The sequence below is a fragment of the Mustela lutreola genome, chromosome 4 (genome assembly GCF_030435805.1).
Source record: "Mustela lutreola isolate mMusLut2 chromosome 4, mMusLut2.pri, whole genome shotgun sequence".
NCBI lineage: Eukaryota > Metazoa > Chordata > Mammalia > Carnivora > Mustelidae > Mustela > Mustela lutreola.
Window position 1 is genome coordinate 184,127,563 of NC_081293.1, and position 17,419 is coordinate 184,144,981.

The 17,419-nt window shown below is 41.3% G+C and overlaps 1 long non-coding RNA gene across 1 annotated transcript; it reads right to left on the reverse strand.

The window, feature by feature from the left end:
• Positions 1-14,139: 14,139 nt before the first annotated feature.
• Positions 14,140-16,667, reverse strand: LOC131829787 (uncharacterized). Its single transcript, XR_009352995.1, has 2 exons — positions 14,997-16,667; positions 14,140-14,774 (listed from the first exon to the last, which is right to left on the reverse strand). It is a non-coding gene; the product is annotated as an uncharacterized LOC131829787 (long non-coding RNA).
• Positions 16,668-17,419: the final 752 nt, after the last annotated feature.

Genomic DNA, 17,419 nt, shown 5'->3' on the forward strand with positions numbered 1-17,419 from the left:
GAGTACAAGCAGGGAGAGGGAGAAGCAGACTCCCTGCTGAGCAGGGAGCCAGATGTGGGACTAGGTCCCAGGACCCTGGGATCATGAACTGAGCTGAAGGCAGATGCTCAGCTGACTGAGCCACCCATGTGTCCTCCTTAATCCATTTTGAGTTTATTTTTGTGTGTGTGGTGTAAGAAAGTGGTCTAGTTTCATTCTTTTGTATATAGCTGTCCACTTTTCTCAACACCATTTATTAAGGAGACTATCTTTTCCCCTTTTGTGTATTCTTGCCTCCATGGTTGTAGATTAATTGACCATAAACTGTGGGTTTATTTGTAGACTATTCTGTTCCATTGATCTATATGTCTATTTTTGTGCCAGTACCATACTGTTTTTGATTACTCTGTAGTAATCAAAATTCTAGGATTGTAGGATATCTTGAAATTTGGGATTATGATACCTCCTGCTTTGTTTTCCTTTCTCAAGATCGCTTTGACTATTTGGTGTCTTTTGTGTTTCCAAACAAGTTTTACTATTTTTTTTTTTAAGATTTTATTTATTTACTTGACAGAGCGAAATCACAAGTAGATGGAGAGGCAGGCAGAGAGAGAGAGAGAGGGAAGCAGGCTCCCTGCTGAGCAGAGAGCCCGATACGGGACTCGATCCCAGGACCCTGAGATCATGACCTGAGCCGAAGGCAGCGGCTTAACCCACTGAGCCACCCAGAGGCCCGCAAGTTTTACTATTATTTGTTCTAGCTCTGTGAAAAAATGTTATTTGTATTTTGGTAAAGATTGCATTAAATCCGTACATTGCTTTGGGTAGTATGGACATTTTAACAACATTAATTCTTATAAATCATGAAGGTGGAATATCCATCTTCAATTTCTTTAATCAATTTTGTTAGGATTTTATTTATACATTTAGAGAGAGAGGAGGGAGCCCACAGGCAAGGGAAGAAGCAGGGGGGGAGGGAGAAGGAGACTCCCCACTGAGCTGGGAGCCTGATGTAGGTCTCGATCCCATGACCTGAGCCACCTGAGCTGAAAGCAGATGCTTAACCATCTGAGCCACTCAGGTACCCTTCATCGATGTTTTCTAGTTTTTGGAGTACAGGTCTGTTACTTCCTTGTTTATTCTTAGGTATTTTATTACTTTTGGTTCAATTGTAATTGGGATTATTTTCTTAATTTTTGCTGTTTCATTATATAATTATAATATATAAATAATTATATTATATATTTATATATATATTATATATATAATTATATTATTTATATATAGAAATGCAATAGATTTAAGTATATTAATTTGGTATCCTGCTTCATTGAATTCGTGTTTTGGTTCTAGTGGCTTCTTGGTAAAGTTCTTAGCATTTTCTATATATAGTATCACGTCATCTCCAAGTAGTAAAAGGTTCACTTCTTCCTTACCAACTTAGATGACTTCTATCTCTTTTTGTTGTCTAATTGCTATGACTAGGACTTCCAGTATTATGCTGAATTAAACTTCAAGTACAATGCTGAATAAAAGTGGTAAGAGTGGATATCCTTGTCTTGTTTCTGACGTTAGGAGAAAAGCGTTCATCTTTTTACCATGTAATGATGCTAGCTGTGGGTTTTTCAGATGTAGCCTTTATTATGTTACTTTGTTGAGCTTTTTTTTTAATGAATGATGTTGTAACTTGTCAAGTGTATTCTCTGCATCTACCGAGATGATCATATGGATTTTATCCTTTTTCTTATAATTGTGCTGATTGATTTGCAAATATCGAACCCCCATTGCAACCCTGGAATAAATCCCGCTTGATTGTGGTGAATTATTTTTTTTTATGTATTGTTGGATTGAGTTTGCTAATATTTTGTTGAGGATTTTCGTATCTATGTTCCTCAGAGATATCAGCCCGAAGTGTTCTTTTTTTAAATAGAGTCTTTGTCTGGTTTTGGTATCAGGGTAATGCTGCCTCATTGAATGAATTTGGAAGCTTTCCTTCCTTTTCTATTTTTTTGGAATAATTTGAGAAGAAAAGTTATCAACTCTTCTTTAAATGTTTGGTAGCCACCCGTGAAGACATTCTGACCTTAGGCAATTTACTCAACAATCTGTTTCTTCAACTGCTAGGCTCAGTCCTGGAGGGACCGATGGAGATGTCACTTCACAGAACTGGGAGTGGTGTGGGGGCAGGGTGAAGGGATGTATTGTGCCATAGCCTGCAGGTCTCCAGCCTCAGGTCCCCAATCCCCTGTGGTGGGTCTTACAAGGAAATGAATAATCAGGTGGTGGAAAATTGAAGGAAAAAAATATTGATTCTAGGAGGCACTTTTTTTGCATTTTAAGATCTTTAAATCAAGGCACATTTTCAAATTGATGGCATGCCATAGTCAAATTGGCAGTATTATTTTTCTTTCTTGGTGGAATATAAAATGATGCTATACATTACAATTTATAATATCTTAGATTTAATAAAATATGGTAGTGATAATTATGTAAGAGACCAGCTTTTCCTCAGCCAAGGTCTACTGGGGAGATAGAATGAATCCCTCTACACTTCTGGCAGTCTAAGAGGGCTGCAGCTGTCCAGTTAGGATTCTTCCAGAGGTGTTCAGCAGATATATGGCTCTCCCATTTTATGAAGAAGGCCTACTAGGGCTACAGCTTATGTTATCCATCTTTTCCAGGTTCCTTATAATGAAGGAATTGCATATACCAGGAAACTCCTTCTTTCAACAAGGGAGGGAGTTAAACCACAAATAAACACAAGAGCCAGCCCAGGTCCCCTCCAATGCCATTTCCCTATTGTTGCGGTTATGGTTATGGTTTTTGTTTTTCTTTGCCAAATCAGCCAGGACTATTGAGAAATCGTTGCCAGCAGATCCTTCCTCTGACCTTTCACTCTGGTGTGGTAGCACACAATGTGGTAGCAAGCACATTGTCAGCAAGGACATCAGGGACTACTGTGTTTGAGCACACAAAAAACCCACCTTGCGTGGAAAGGGCAGATTGAATAGCTATACCATTTCAGTTTGGAAAGAGGCTATATCTACCCTCAGGGAAAGTTTGCACTGTGTTCCCTCCAGAATTGCCCACATAAAGTGTCTGTCAAATGGTAAATGCTCTATAAACATAACTATTTTTACTTTTATAAGTATTTTTAGCAAGACAGTTTTGGAAGATATGAAGGATCTATTATGGAAAACCAGAACTACTACTCTGTTTCATGGTGCCTGGGAGTGTTGAGTTAAGGGAAGACCTAAAACTTGGTCCTATGGGTTAAGTGATCTAGTGTCCTGGGTAGCTTGGGTTTGTCCCACTTTGTGCCTGTTGTCTCATCAAAATTATTAATGGGCACACTTTGATTTTCAAAAGCATCCTAGTGTAGATACTAATTTATATAATCACTCTACATGTGGATCATGTGGGGTCAATTTTTCCATTTCTATTCATACAATGTGAATAATAAGATAATTTAAATATAGAAAGATATGGAATTGAATCAGTGAGATACTTACAAATTTAAGAACAAGAATTTCAAAACCAGGACCTCAAGAATAAATAAAAACTCAAATAGAAAACAAAGAGTAAATAAGAAATATCATAGTGGACAAATTACCATATTGGACTCGTTAGGTGAAAAACATTTGAGATAGTAAAAGAACAATGTTTAAATATTTTATTTTAAATATTTTATTTATTTATTTTAGAGAGAGCTTGCATGCATTTGCCAGTGGGAGGACGGGCAGAAGGGGAGGGAAGGGGAGAGGGAAAGAATCTTGAGTAGACTCTGCACTTAGTGCAGAGCATGATGCAGGGTTCAGTCTCATGACCCTGAGATAGTAACCTGAGCTAAAACCAAGATTTAACTTACTGAGCTACCCAGGCACCCATAAAAGAACTTTTTAAGTAAAATTTCAAAATAAGTGTTTTTAAAGTGTTATATTTAGACATTTAGTGATAAATCTTAAAAGACAAAGTATCCAGGGTGCCTGGGTAACTCAGCTGGTTGAACGACTGCCTTCGGCTCAGGTCATGATCCCAGACTTCCAGGATCGAGTCCCACATTGGGCTCCCAGCTTCTTGGGGAGTCTGCTTCTCCCTCTGACCTTCTCCTCTTTCATGCTCTCTCTCACTCATGCTCTCTCAAATAAATAAATAAAATCTTAAAAAAAAAAAAGACAAAGTATCCAAAGATTAAATAAGTTGTAAAATAGAATAAGAATATAAATAGAAAATAAAATAATAAAAACAGAACCAGAAAAACTAAAGCAGTACATATCTCTGTACATAATATACATATTTTTAAATTTATAAATATTTATATATACACATCATATATTTATCTCAGTAAAACAAACCATGGACTACAAGAGAATAGGGGTGGGGGAATGAAAACCAGGGCATGACAGGAAGCCAGTGAATAGCAACAATTTTGTGGTCAGGACCCTTTCCCATAAGTGCAAGGGCCAAGCAGAATCCCTGGTGGGGAAAAAGTAGGGTGGTGTGAGACCACCCAGAGAATAACCTGGCTCCTTTTGGGGCCAAGGGAAGGCTACCCTAAGATGGGCCACTTTGGCATGAAGAGTATTTTTGAATTAAAAGCAATTAAAGCCCAGCCGATTCAGGAAAAACTCTTTAACTTTCCCTCAACTGCCTAAAGATCATTCAGATAAAGGATCTGCTCCAGGAAGAGAGACATCACCATGGAGAAGTATATTATGATATGAACTAGGTGCGGCAGACAGGGAGGAACCTGTGTGGTCGAAGTCCTCTATGTCTAATTGTGTATGAGTGGCCCAGCAAACCTGTGTTTACCAAACATTTATTCTTTCATCTTCCTATATATGTATTGCATTCCTTGCCTTTAAAATCCCAAATCCGTAACCCTTCTCCTTAGTTTAGGGTTATCTATATACCTCATTCTGCCTTACTGCCTTTGGAATCTCATGTCTGTGTGGATACCCTATACTTAAGAAATTAAATCTGGGGCACCTGGGTGGCTCAGTTGGTTGGGTGACTGCCTTTGGCTCAGGTCATGATCCCAGAGTACCGGGATCGAGTCCCTCATCGGGCTCCCAGCTCCACGGGAAGTCTGCTTCTCCTTCTGACCTTCTCCTCTTTCATGCTCGCTCTCACTGTCTCTCTCTCAAACAAATAAATAGAATCTTTAAAAAAGAAAAAAAATGAAATTAAATCTGATTTTCTCCTATTAACCTGTCTCATGGCAATCTGATTCTTAGTCCAGCTGGAAGAACCTTGAAGGGCAGAGGGAATTCTTCCTCCTCGACAGTTGGCATAGTCAGTAGGATAACAGTCCCTGGCCTGACATGAATCAAACTGTCGATATCCTCTTCTCCCAAACCCCATTAAACATTTCTCATAACAGTGTTGGTGAGACACTGCATAGTTGAATATATGCTGCTTTAATCTCCAAATGCATAGGCACTGTATGGCTTTGTTTTCAGACTTTTCTGAAAAGTGGTTATGCATGAAAACCTAAAGTATCTGATTAATGAAAGCATTCCAATCCCAAACTGTGTTAATAATGAAGTTGTTTACAAAGATGATGAAATTGACACATAAAGAACAACTCCTCAGTATAATAATCAGCCTAGCACCACACAGAATCTATGGTATAGTGCACTGCCTTTTCAAAAAGCATATGCAGCAAGTCTTGTGAACAAGAACTATGAAAAATGAGAGCAATTTGATCCACTAATTAGAATGCCTCCATCAGATCACAGTGGCCCAGCTAAGGTCACATACCACTTGCTTGCATTTAAGGAGGAGAAAGGTTTGCTGTTCTATATTTTCTCTTATTTATTAATATGTGAAAATCTCCCAGTTTTTTATGAACCCCAGCAGTTGTTGGCGTGAGAGATTAGTTCAGCAATTTGATTAGGTGAACTCCACAGCATGTTAAATTAGAATCCTAGACACTAAAGCCCCAAGTCTAATTTCACCCTAGTTTATAAGGTTCTCTTGAAAATTCTATTATCCTAATGCATACCTCTAATTCTCTAATTCATACCTCTATAAAGAACAGTAATTCCTACCAAATGCAAAGTCAAAAATATCCTCAATTGCCACTGTGGAATATTTATTAAGTTTTTATATTAATATTATTTAATTTTAAATAATATTAACTTAATATTACTAAGTTTTATATTTACTGGATCTCTGAGATTAGGTGCAGAGATCGAATCTAATATTTCCTGAGGGACACCTGGGGGCTCAGTTGGTTAAGCATCTGGCTCTTGGTTTCCACTCATATTATGATCTCAGCGTCATGGGATCGAGCCCTGCATTGGGCTCTAGGCTCAGCACAGAGTCTGCTTGTCCCTCTCCCTCTGCTCCTCCCCCTGCTCATTATCTCTCTCTCTCTCTCTCTCCCCCTCAAATAAATAAATAAAATCACTAATATTTCCTGAAATGGCAGTACTTGTAAATTGTGGCAAAATTCTTGCTCTAACCGTGAGTTCTGCTAAATAAAGATTTTGCTTGGGCCACTAATTTTACCTAAATAATAAATCCACTTACTTGTAATTGGGCAAGTTCTTAAAAACCCAATTAATATATGATTTAGAAAGCCAGACAAAAGAAAGAAAAAGAACAGTAAAGGCAAGGAAAGGCATTCTGTTTCTCTATAGGTACAGCCAGGAGTGATTTCTGGTCTTCGTATAGACATGTTTTCAAAAGATAATGCCAAATTATCTTCCAAGTCGGCTATATTGATTTTCAGCTCCTGCTGATACTCCTTGTCCACACTTGCTGTTTTCTAACTTTTCAGTGTCCATCTGATGAAGGTAACCTGATCTGTCACTCCACTTGTAGGATGCATTACCCTATTAGGAGTGAGTTTGCCCATCCTTTCATGTCTAGGGGCCACTGGGTGATTTTATTCTGTGAAATACTGTTCATGTCATCTGGTCTTCTTTTCAGTTGTCTTTTCCGTACTGATTTTAAGAGTTCTTTATAAATGCTGGATATTAATCCATTGTTAGTTGTATGTATTACAAATATGTTCTCATTTGCACCCTGCTTTTTCTTCTTTCCTTTTTCCTCCCTCCCTTCCTTGTTACTCTTACCCCCGATATATCTATGGGTTAGGAACAAGAGGTGGATCTATCCATATCATCTCAACCCATCACATCAGACAGAAATTCCTGGTAGACTCTGCCTCTTAAATTTTCCCATTCCCACCATTCAAGGCAGTTTTTCCTAGAGAACTTTTTGAAAAATAGACAACTCACTTGACATGTGAGTTATCCATTTTCATTTTTAAATTGTAGAAGTAAAATAATTTTTATTGTTCCCACTGAGTAGCATTTGGAATCAAACCAATTTCTAATATTCCTCTATAATCTTAACTGACTGAACACAATTTATGGGTAATTGCATCATTTATGGGCAACTTGACAGCTGCTATAATGCTCAGAAAATTTTAACAACATTTGTTAGAATTATATGCCTAAATGGCATTCCGAGAGTCAAAATTTTCATTTTGTTTCTAGTTTTTCTTTCCCCAAAGCTCTTAATTCTGCATGAACTATAACATTAAATCTACAAAGATTCTTGTTTTTACTTCTAAGGTTATATCTAAACTCTGTTTCAGTGGATTACAAATTCTCTAAGGAGAGAGACCCTATTGATTTTGCTCACTAATATATTCTTTGTCCTGGGCCACCATACCTGGCACACAGTAGCTTGTTTTTATAAAATACTTGCTTAATGAATTATGTGAATTATAGATCCACAAAAATTTGGCCATATATCTTTAAGAATCTAAAGCTGTTCACAGGCTGTGGACCCATAAATCTGCTTCGAGGCATGCATTCTAAGAAGGAATTCTGATCAATGCAGGCAGATTTATATACAAGGATGTTTGTGCAGTCACTATTGATAAGTAGCTTTGAAAACATAAATGTGAAAGGTTTAACAATAATGAATTTGTTGAAATAGTTATGGGACATCCACAAAAGAATGTCATGATGTCATTAAAACTCGTGTTTTCAAAGATTATAGAAAACACATACAAAACAGTGTTAAGTAAGTAACATGGAACACAGAACTGAATGTGCACTATGATCCTAATTTTGGTGTATGATATGCAGGCATTGAGAAAACTGGAAAGAAATATAGCAGTATTGGGATGCCTGGGTGGCTCAGTTGGTTAAGCAGCTGCCTTCGGCTCGGGTCATGATCTCGGGGTCCTGGGATCGAGTCCCGCATCGGGCTCCTTGCTCGGCAGGAAGCCTGCTTCTCCCTCTGCCTCTGCCTGCCTCTCTGTCTGCCTGTGCTCACTCACTCTCTCTCCCTCTGTCTCTGACAAATAAATAAAATCTTAAAAAAAAAAAAAAAAAAAAAAAGAAATACAGCAGCATTTTGCAGTACCTGTCTTTGGGTGATGGGATAGGAATCACCAGTTAAGTAGGACTACTGCAGTAGACTGGAAACCCCTTACAATGAGTACCAAGGTTTTTCTTACCTTAGAAGTTTAGCATTGCATTTGTGAACTGTGGTATTCAACAATTAGAAAATGCACTTTAAAAAAAAAACAGTAAAACGTCTTACTCCTTTATAGCCCACTGTCAACTTATCATTGATCATGTCTTCTAAAATTTCATTTATCATCATATATTTCTGCGAGCAGACGGGTGGCTGGTGGGCCACACTAGCCACATCCCCCACAGGCATTCTGGGGCCTGGAGATGGTAGAAGCTCAGAGGCACGTAACACATACTTGGCCAGCCTTTGATGGCCTGCGGTCTGCCACAACAAAGTGTCTTTGTGGAATTTATGCCTCAGTTGTGTGAAATGAACTCAACATGCAGAGTGTGTGAGTCTTTGATTTGAAATATATTTCCATTCACTTCTGGTGGGAGGTTGTCAAACACAAGGCACTAAGCATGCTGAGCTCTGCAATGGCTCCCATAAATTATCTATGGTGATTGCATTTTGGCTACTTAAGGATGACTGGGAGATTTGGAACATATGTTTTCATTAAGAAATATTCTGATCTTGTCATATCACCCAGCTGACTGCTGTTGAACAAGAAATGCAGCAAGACTGGGAGGCGAACCAAAGAAAAGCTTTCATCTGGGGCCCAAGAATTGCACTTTGGGAGACACAGAAGAGCAGGAATCAAAACTTTGTTCCAGGAGCAGGGAGAGAAGAGGCGGGCTTATAAAGGCAAGAGGAGACTCCCAGGAAAGCCACGTAAATTTTTTGTCAAGAATTGTGATTGGTGTTGACAAGCTGAAGCTATTCTTATCTGCACGTGGTTGGTTGCTAAGACCTATCACTAAGCAAAGAGTCGGTTTCTAAGTAGAAGAAAAAAAGTTCCTTTCTTGACACATGGCAGCATTGCTGGTGCTCCAGGGTGCTTGTGGTTTGGCAGCGACCTACATGTTAAAGTTTATCTTTCAGGTGGGGATGTGCATAAGCTCTGCTTCCTTAATGGCTCCATCTTAAATCGCTCTCTTGGCGATTCCGACTCCATTTTGCTGTTTCTTTCACACAACTAAGATCTGATCCTGGGTGGAAAGTGTGTGACTCTCAGTGGCAGCTAGTTGTGGGGTCTGCTTCTTCATGTCTTCCTGGGCTTTTCAGTTAGAGATCACAGGTCCTCCTGGCAGAAATGATGAGGAACTTTGGGAAAGTAGGAAATGTATTCTGGTTTCCTCAATAGAGGGGGTCCGAATGAAGTCCAATGGCTCTCAGAAAAGATCTAAAATTCCTATAGCTACCCAGGAAGGAGAAATCCTCCTTCAGGGACCAGAGTCAAGTGTGGATGTAGTGGCAGAAGCAGAGGGGTCCTGAGACCACACTGGGCAGGAGCTGCACCCCGCTCTGACTGAAGTGGTGGTCGTGGTGAATCCTCTCTAGAACCTGAGGCACACAGAAGACTCTAAGCCAAGCCCCCATTCCTCCGCCAGACCCAAGGTAGGAGAAGCGAGATCCATTCTTCCACAGAGCCCTGATCTGCCTCTGCCTTTCCATTCCTTTCCTTCATTGAAGCCTCTGTGTGGTTTTAGTTAACTGTCCAGGCCCCCTGCTCCCCCGCCTGAGGTAAGCTGAGCAGGACCAGGGAAACGTTGAGAGCAACACAGCCAGGGTGAAACCCAGACAGTGTTTCCAGGGCAGGCACTGGAGCTGCAGGGTCACCAGGCTTCAGGAACCCCAACACCCAAGGATGAACAGAAATCAGAACCCCCTCATTCATTCTCTAAACATCACATAAGCTTCCTGGGTCTTTGTTCAACTCCAACGAGATGTGGTAGCCATAGCCAAGATGGAGAATGAGACCCCACCAGCCTGACAGGATGGGGGCTGGAATCCGTTAAATCCATTTCTTTTTATCAATTTTCTGTGACAGTGCTTTCACAATCCAGTTTGTGGTTTAAAATTCATACCCATGACCCTCACAACTGCTAGAGTGGTAGGGAGTGTGGTTTTTTCAGCACTGATAACAGAGTCAGGCTTCCCACAGATGTCAGGGAAAAAACCCAAATCATATCAACAAATATTTGATCCCAACAAGGCAAGAAGCCTTTTGTCTTCCAGCACATGACGGCAAAGTGCTGATCTTATCACCGGCAAAATACCTTCTGTCGCTGTCAGCTGCCTCCATTTTCTGTTGCCCCTAAATGCCACCCATGGTTATATATTCGACCAAGTAGGCCCCTCTTTACATAATTAACAACCTTCTGCAGTGGTTAATGGATGAGGAGAAAGCTCTCTAAGGAGCTGATCTTAATTTATCCCGTGTCTCCTACAGGAAGACACGTGCTTCTGTGCCAAAAGTAGACATGACACGATGGGGAATTTACACATGGCCTTTATGCGGTAATTTACTGGCAAATTTAGGTATATATTATTGTAAACTGCCGCATCCCATGTGATTACAAGATTAAGAAGGAAGGAGTGAATTGCTAATCTTGTCAGTCCAACTGCTTTCTTCCTCGATAACATTTGTGTTATTACACTGGGTGATGAAAGATTGTAATTGGCTGTTGACACTGATTGAAGGAAGGAGACGTTTTTTGTTTTGTTTTAAAAGGAGAATTAATTAGCTTGGTGAGGGAGGTAACGCGATTCAAATCTGCGGCCCTCCTCACAGCTGCAAAACAGAAGTGAACTGTCAAAGAGTGTTTTCATCTCTTTCTTCCCCACCTGTTTTTCTCCCTTTGATGACATCTTTTCCTAGATTTAACACATTTAAAATGCGCCCACCAAAGAGAGAGAGAGTGGGGGGCGGGCGATGGGGAGCCTTCAAGAGAAAAAAAGAAAACGCAGCTTTCGGGATTCGCACCAGAAATCCTGTGAATGTGTGTGTTCATTTGCATGTGTCTAAGCAGTGTTGGACGAAGATGCCGGAGACAGACTGACTGAGCCAGGCCAACTCCGTCACTCAAGTCGGCCTACCCCCGTAACCACCACCTGAGCCGGGTCTCCTGTGCGGCAGCCAGAAGGAAAACTTGTAGGTAAGTAGACACAGCCTGGTTCAGCCTCCAGGTTTTTGGAGGAGCCGTTAAAACCTGTGGTCCTACTGGGCGTTGTACATAAACAATGAATCTTGGAACACTGTGTCAAAACTAATGATGTATTTTATGGTGACTAACCTAACACAATAAAAAACAACAATAACAAAACATAAAACCTGTGGTCCTACAAGATGTTGTTTCTGCTGGAACCAGCGACCTATACATGGTCCCTTTCTGCCCCCAGAGAGAAAACACAGGACCAAGAATTGGGATGGATGTGAAGTGGATTCACACCCTCACCCTCACAAAGCCCACTTGCAAGATGTCGGTTTCTTGTGTCGCACAACTTTAAGAGCGGCTGGTCTAGGAGTCTGAGATTCCAAGGGAGGAACGTTTTGTACCATGGGATGCAACAAAGCTTCAGGTGGGGAAGAAGTTGGGATGGCCACCTGGTCGTTTTGGCTTCTTGGAGCAACAGGCAAAGAAAAGGACCGCGGCCACTGTTTGGGGGGAATTTGGCTCCTGATTACGAAGGGGAAACAAGAGTCTGGCCATACTGGGAGGAGAAGAAATGTTTGCAAGGCAGGGCACTCCTTCAGGACTCTTCCTGGTACTTAAGTGCCCAGAGGTTCAAGTTAATGGAGGACAATACCACCGGTCCAGCAAGGACTTCAGGATTAAAGGTCTGGGTCATCCCATAAGCTAAAGACCCTTGAGCAGTTGAGAAGCAGGCAGAGGACAGCAGGCACATAAGGAAGTTGTGAACACCAACTCTGGCCTCACGGACAGCTGTGAAAATGAAGACCGTCCCAAGCCTGCCTCTTTTCTTCCTTGCGTTGTTATGAATATGTTAGTAACATTAGCAAATTACTTTTATGATGAGTAACTGATCCCTCCCCCTCTTCATTTTACATAAGACACGGGATGGTTGCCTTCATTTCTGGTTTCAGGCTCCAGGACCTGAGAGGGAATTGCAGCTGCCCTGGCTGGGGCGTTCGGATGAGACGTGGGCATCTACTTGGCAGAAGCCTGCTGTCTCACTCCACTACTTGTCTGGACGTTAAATATTGTTGTTCAATAGTGCAGCCTTGGGGGCTGATGCTGCGGGGTTGCCCCTCTAATTTGAATCTCCGCCCCTGTACCGGAGGGTAGGGGAGTCTTGGAATCTATATTCCCCAGAATATTTGCCAGCAGCGTTGGGGGACAGATTCTCCAACGGCATGTACTGGTGTGATGTGGGGGGCAGAAATGAGAGGCCTATAACAGGCCCCCTGGCAACGGCGGGCACACAGGTGGCTCCCGCGAGCATGCCATTGTTTAGAAGCTTCCATTGCTTTTGCTGAGGACTTTGCGGGACTCAAGTAACCCATGTGTGCCTACCTCCTGTGAAAAATAAGCCATCAGGTTAAGTTACTGTGGCTTCGGTCTCTGTGACAGGCAGTTAATCCTGATAATATCTGTAGAAAAAGGATGACAGTTGGGTTTTCATTTTCTGATAAAATTACATATGCAAACATATCTGCAGAGACCACTGTTTTCTAGAATCTAAATCTGAGCAATACTGTAACATTGATTCTTGTGTGAAAGGGGGTTATTAGATAATCCAGTGGATAACGGATAGTGCATTAAACTACATTTGTGCCAAAGATAGTGAATCGTTGAAAATGAAAGCTCTTGTAATGATCCTTGTACAATGGTTGAAGGTTTATTATCAAAGTATAATTCAGGGATGGCATGCATCCAGGTAGATGAGATATCAGGATTTAAATGCTTTTGGAGACAGGACGCGGAGAAACTAGAAGAATGGTTAGTGCATATATTAAATAGTCTGTAAATTACAGCTATCTAAGCAAATTGTTGATAAAGGCTTTGTGATTTAATTTCCCAAGTTTCCATACTGCATATTTGATATTATTGATTAACCTGAAAGCAATGTGATTCAGATACAAGGTAATGTGAACATTTAAGAACCAGAACCATTTCAGAGGGCTGTTTTGCTACTGACTTTCTGGTTTTTCTTTTCTTGCTTGCATTACAGATCATAAGCTCTCAAAAGGAAGGTAGAGAATAAGATCTGAATTTGAAGACAAATGTTAACATCACAGCAAGAAAACCAACTCAAGAAAAATTGCTGATTTTTAGCATAGAGATCTATACCAACCGGACTCTTACCAAGAGTTAAGAGCTGGCATAGTACTGTGATCAATAAATTCTGGAATCAGTCTTCGTGGGTTCAAATCTCTGTCCAACACTTAAAATTAACTGAGGCATTAGCTCCTCTGTGCCTCAGTTTCCTTATCTGTGAAACTGGGATAATTTTCCAACTTCTCCTATTTGTCATGAGGATTAGGCAAAGCAAAGTGCCTCCCGCATGATAAATATATGTATACTGTTAGTACCATGTCACTCCATTTAATTGCTGGAACGAAATCCCTGCTTGCAACCATGTTAAAGATGCTGGGAAACTGACACAGATGTGTGGCCTTCATGAAAGGAATATGTTCATGCAGTAAACTTCATTTGAAGCCATTACAGGAAATAATAAAACTCCAATCATTATCATCAGATGCTCCCTTAGCTTCGGAACACATCTGTGTACCAGAGTCGTGTGCAATAATGAAGCCAGATGCTAAATTCTTGACGTGCTGATTAAGAAACAATCAGACATGAACATAACTTAATTTTAATGATGGGATGATTTTATTAAGTTAATTTACAGATAAAAAAACATCACTGAAAAGCTGTGACTATTAACAAATACTTGCCTGGCCAGATGGGCTTTCTTTTTCTTTTAGGAGGTTTTGACATTAATACACACTCAGTTCATCGATCTGTGCTTTTTTGTTGGTTGCCTGAATGCTGCACAGAAGACAGAGACGGGGAAATTGGATCTTTTCTGACATCCACCTGTGTGCTTGAGCCCTTGTGAATGAGGGAAATCTCAGATGGAGACACTGCTGTGTTCTCTGCAATTACACTTCGCTCCTGGCCCTGGGATCACAGGCTCGCCTGTAGAAGACCGCTCCACGGGTGAGATACACAATTTGCGAAGGTGTTGAACTAAGCCATGATTTAGTCTCCCAGAGGGTTCTTTCCTTTTTGTAGGCTTGCAGTCCATCCCATCTGAGAATCCCCTCTCCTCTATGCCTGTATGACTTCAGCATGCAGGGGCTTCAGAGGTAGCCAGAGCCAGTCCAGCATTGCCTCTGAGGCTTAGGGCCAGTTGGGAACATCAGGGCCCATCCTTCTGATAAGGCTGTGCTGGGATTTTTAAGAAGACCAATTTTAATCATGCTCTATTTAATGCAAAACCTCCCTTTTGGGGCGCCTGGGTGGCTCAGTGGGTTAAGCCGCTGCCTTCGGCTCAGGTCATGATCTCAGGGTCCTGGGATCGAGTCCCGCATCGGGCTCTCTGCTCAGCAGGGAGCCTGCTTCCTCCTCTCTCTCTGCCTGCCTCTCTGCCTACTTGTGATCTCTCTCTGTCGAATAAATAAATAAAATCTTAAAAAAAAAAAAAAAAAAAAAAAAAAAAACCTCCCTTTTGTTTTTTCTTTCAGTGTTCCGGGTGGAGGGCTTACTGAGTAACATTAATAATAGATTAGGTGTGGCCAACTTCTTGGAAAGATGCTTTCAGGTTAAGATTTATTTAAAAGCAACAGATCAGAGATAAAGAGAACTGGCCATTGCAGCATTACAAAAATCAATGTGTCCCTGTAAAGCAAAGAGGATTTGAGAGAGTGGTTACGGCCACTTACTGCCAGGAGCCTTTTAAACGTCCAAAAGTAGACTGATCTTCCTTAAATTTCTGGAGTAGAAGCAGACCTATAGCCCGAGAGGTGGTTTATGATTGATCCAGCTGCCTGGCATCAGGAAGACAGGCTGCTTACAACCGTTTGCAATAAAATGTACCACCACCACCACGACACGAGGCAAAAATTGAAAGCTACTGAAACAGCACACAAGCACTTGAAAGGTAACGGTGATGGGAAACACCTGCAAGAAATTTATCACTTTTATTAAGAAACAATGTACAAATTCAAGAGAAAAACCAGGTGTCTCATCAGTTGTTTCAGAACGTAGAAAATGACTCTTTATAAGAATCATGCTAAAAAGACCCATTCAGTGTGGCAAAACAGTTTACTCTACAAAATTTCCCTTTCCTCCTTAACTCTCTGCTCAGATAACTCAGAAGGCTGGAAGCCAGTGTTGGATAGTCACAGGCTCAAAACCCGAATATGAGCTAATGTATCTTAGCTGTTCTATACATCCTACAGCTTCCCAGCCTTCTCCTCCCCGGGTCTTTGATCTTAAAGCACGATCCTCAGTGAAAAGCTAGGAAGCTGGGTAAATCAAATCCCCGCTGTCTCTTCCCACCCCTCCTCCATATAACTGGTTCAGAAATCCCACTTTAAAAACCATCCCCTCTTGGGGAGGATGACGCCATTCCCTGGACGAGAGCAACTAGCACAGAAATGACTTGCGAGTGCAAATGAGGCACAGAGTGCCGGCTAACCACCCCTGCTGCTCTCCTGGTTCCCGGGCATCTTCTCACATCTCGAAAGATATAAATAATTCAATAGGCCAACATATTTTTACAACCTTTTTTGGTTAAAAGGTATGGACCTGATTTCTTTTCAGTGTAGCCCAAGCTTCCCCTCCCCCACATGTCTGGGACCCTCACAGCCTGCCTTACTTGATTCAAATTCAAGATCCTCGGTAGAATGGTTAGCAATTTAAGTAGGCAGAGCTCAGGGGAGGTGACTCAACACGGTACTGCTAAGCATAGACAGACAGTAAGCTCCAGGCATCAGCCAATACCAGCTCAGAAGAGGTAAGCTCCACCCCGGGCAGCCTGCTTAAGAAATGGAGAATCTTGAATGCTACCCTGAGAGGTCTCTCTTTGCCCAAGCATCAAATGACACAAGGTGCTAAATACAGAAGGCTCTTCCCCACCCCAGTGCCCGCCGAGACTAGCCAGCAATCCCTTGCGTGTGTCGTCTATCCCTTCTTAGAAACGTTAGAAATCTTATAATTGAGTCTCAGAAAGGTTTCTTCTTATTTGCTTTCTTGCTAACCAGCTAACGAAGAGCAGAAATAGCTATCAGGAGCCGATGAAAGGTTTCTCTGAAACTTGATGGAAGAAGAAATCTTGGCAAGTGTTTACTTAGTTCCTTAACACGAGTCAGACATTAGGCTGTGGCTGGCACTGCAGAACAGAGTGAGATGTGATCCCTGGTCCCTCTCTTCTCTGCAGTGTCTACTGTCAGGAAGCTGCTGGAAAGAGAAAGCACACTTCGAAGTCTCCGCCCTAGCTCTGTGTGTACTGAATGTATCCCAACACTTATAACTAGCTTCTACTTACAAACATTGTTTACACTCATTTTGAAATGTCACTTCAATCAGTAATAATATGTTAATGGATTTTATCTACATTGATAGTTGTTTCAACCTGAGAATGAACGGTCATAGGTAAGATCTACTCCCATTTTTCCAAATAAAGTTCTTGAGACTAAAATGCTTTGTTTCTCTAAGGGCAGAGTTACTCATAATCCTATCTACTCCAAGCCGAAGAGAAACAAGCTACACCAAGTGTGGTGTCGGATCTTGATTTCTGGTCCCTTTGATAGGGATCTTCTCACTGTGTATTTGTGCATCTGCCCTGGTCTTTGCCATGGTCCCCTGCAGGGGCCAAGGCCAGGCCCCATAATATACCTCAGCGGCATACTCATTATTTTGAATTGACGCTACTTCGGGAACATGTACGAGGACACTCAGACCCTCCTCTTCTCCTGAAAGCAGAAAATAAATCTCCCATATGAAAGGTACTCTCTCTGTACTAAGAACTATGAAGACATCCCTACTACTGGAAATAGGGACTTTAATGCCAAGAAAGCTGTAGAAACAAACCTTGCTCCTTTTTTACTAATCTACTACCTCAACCCAAATTCCACTAAGAA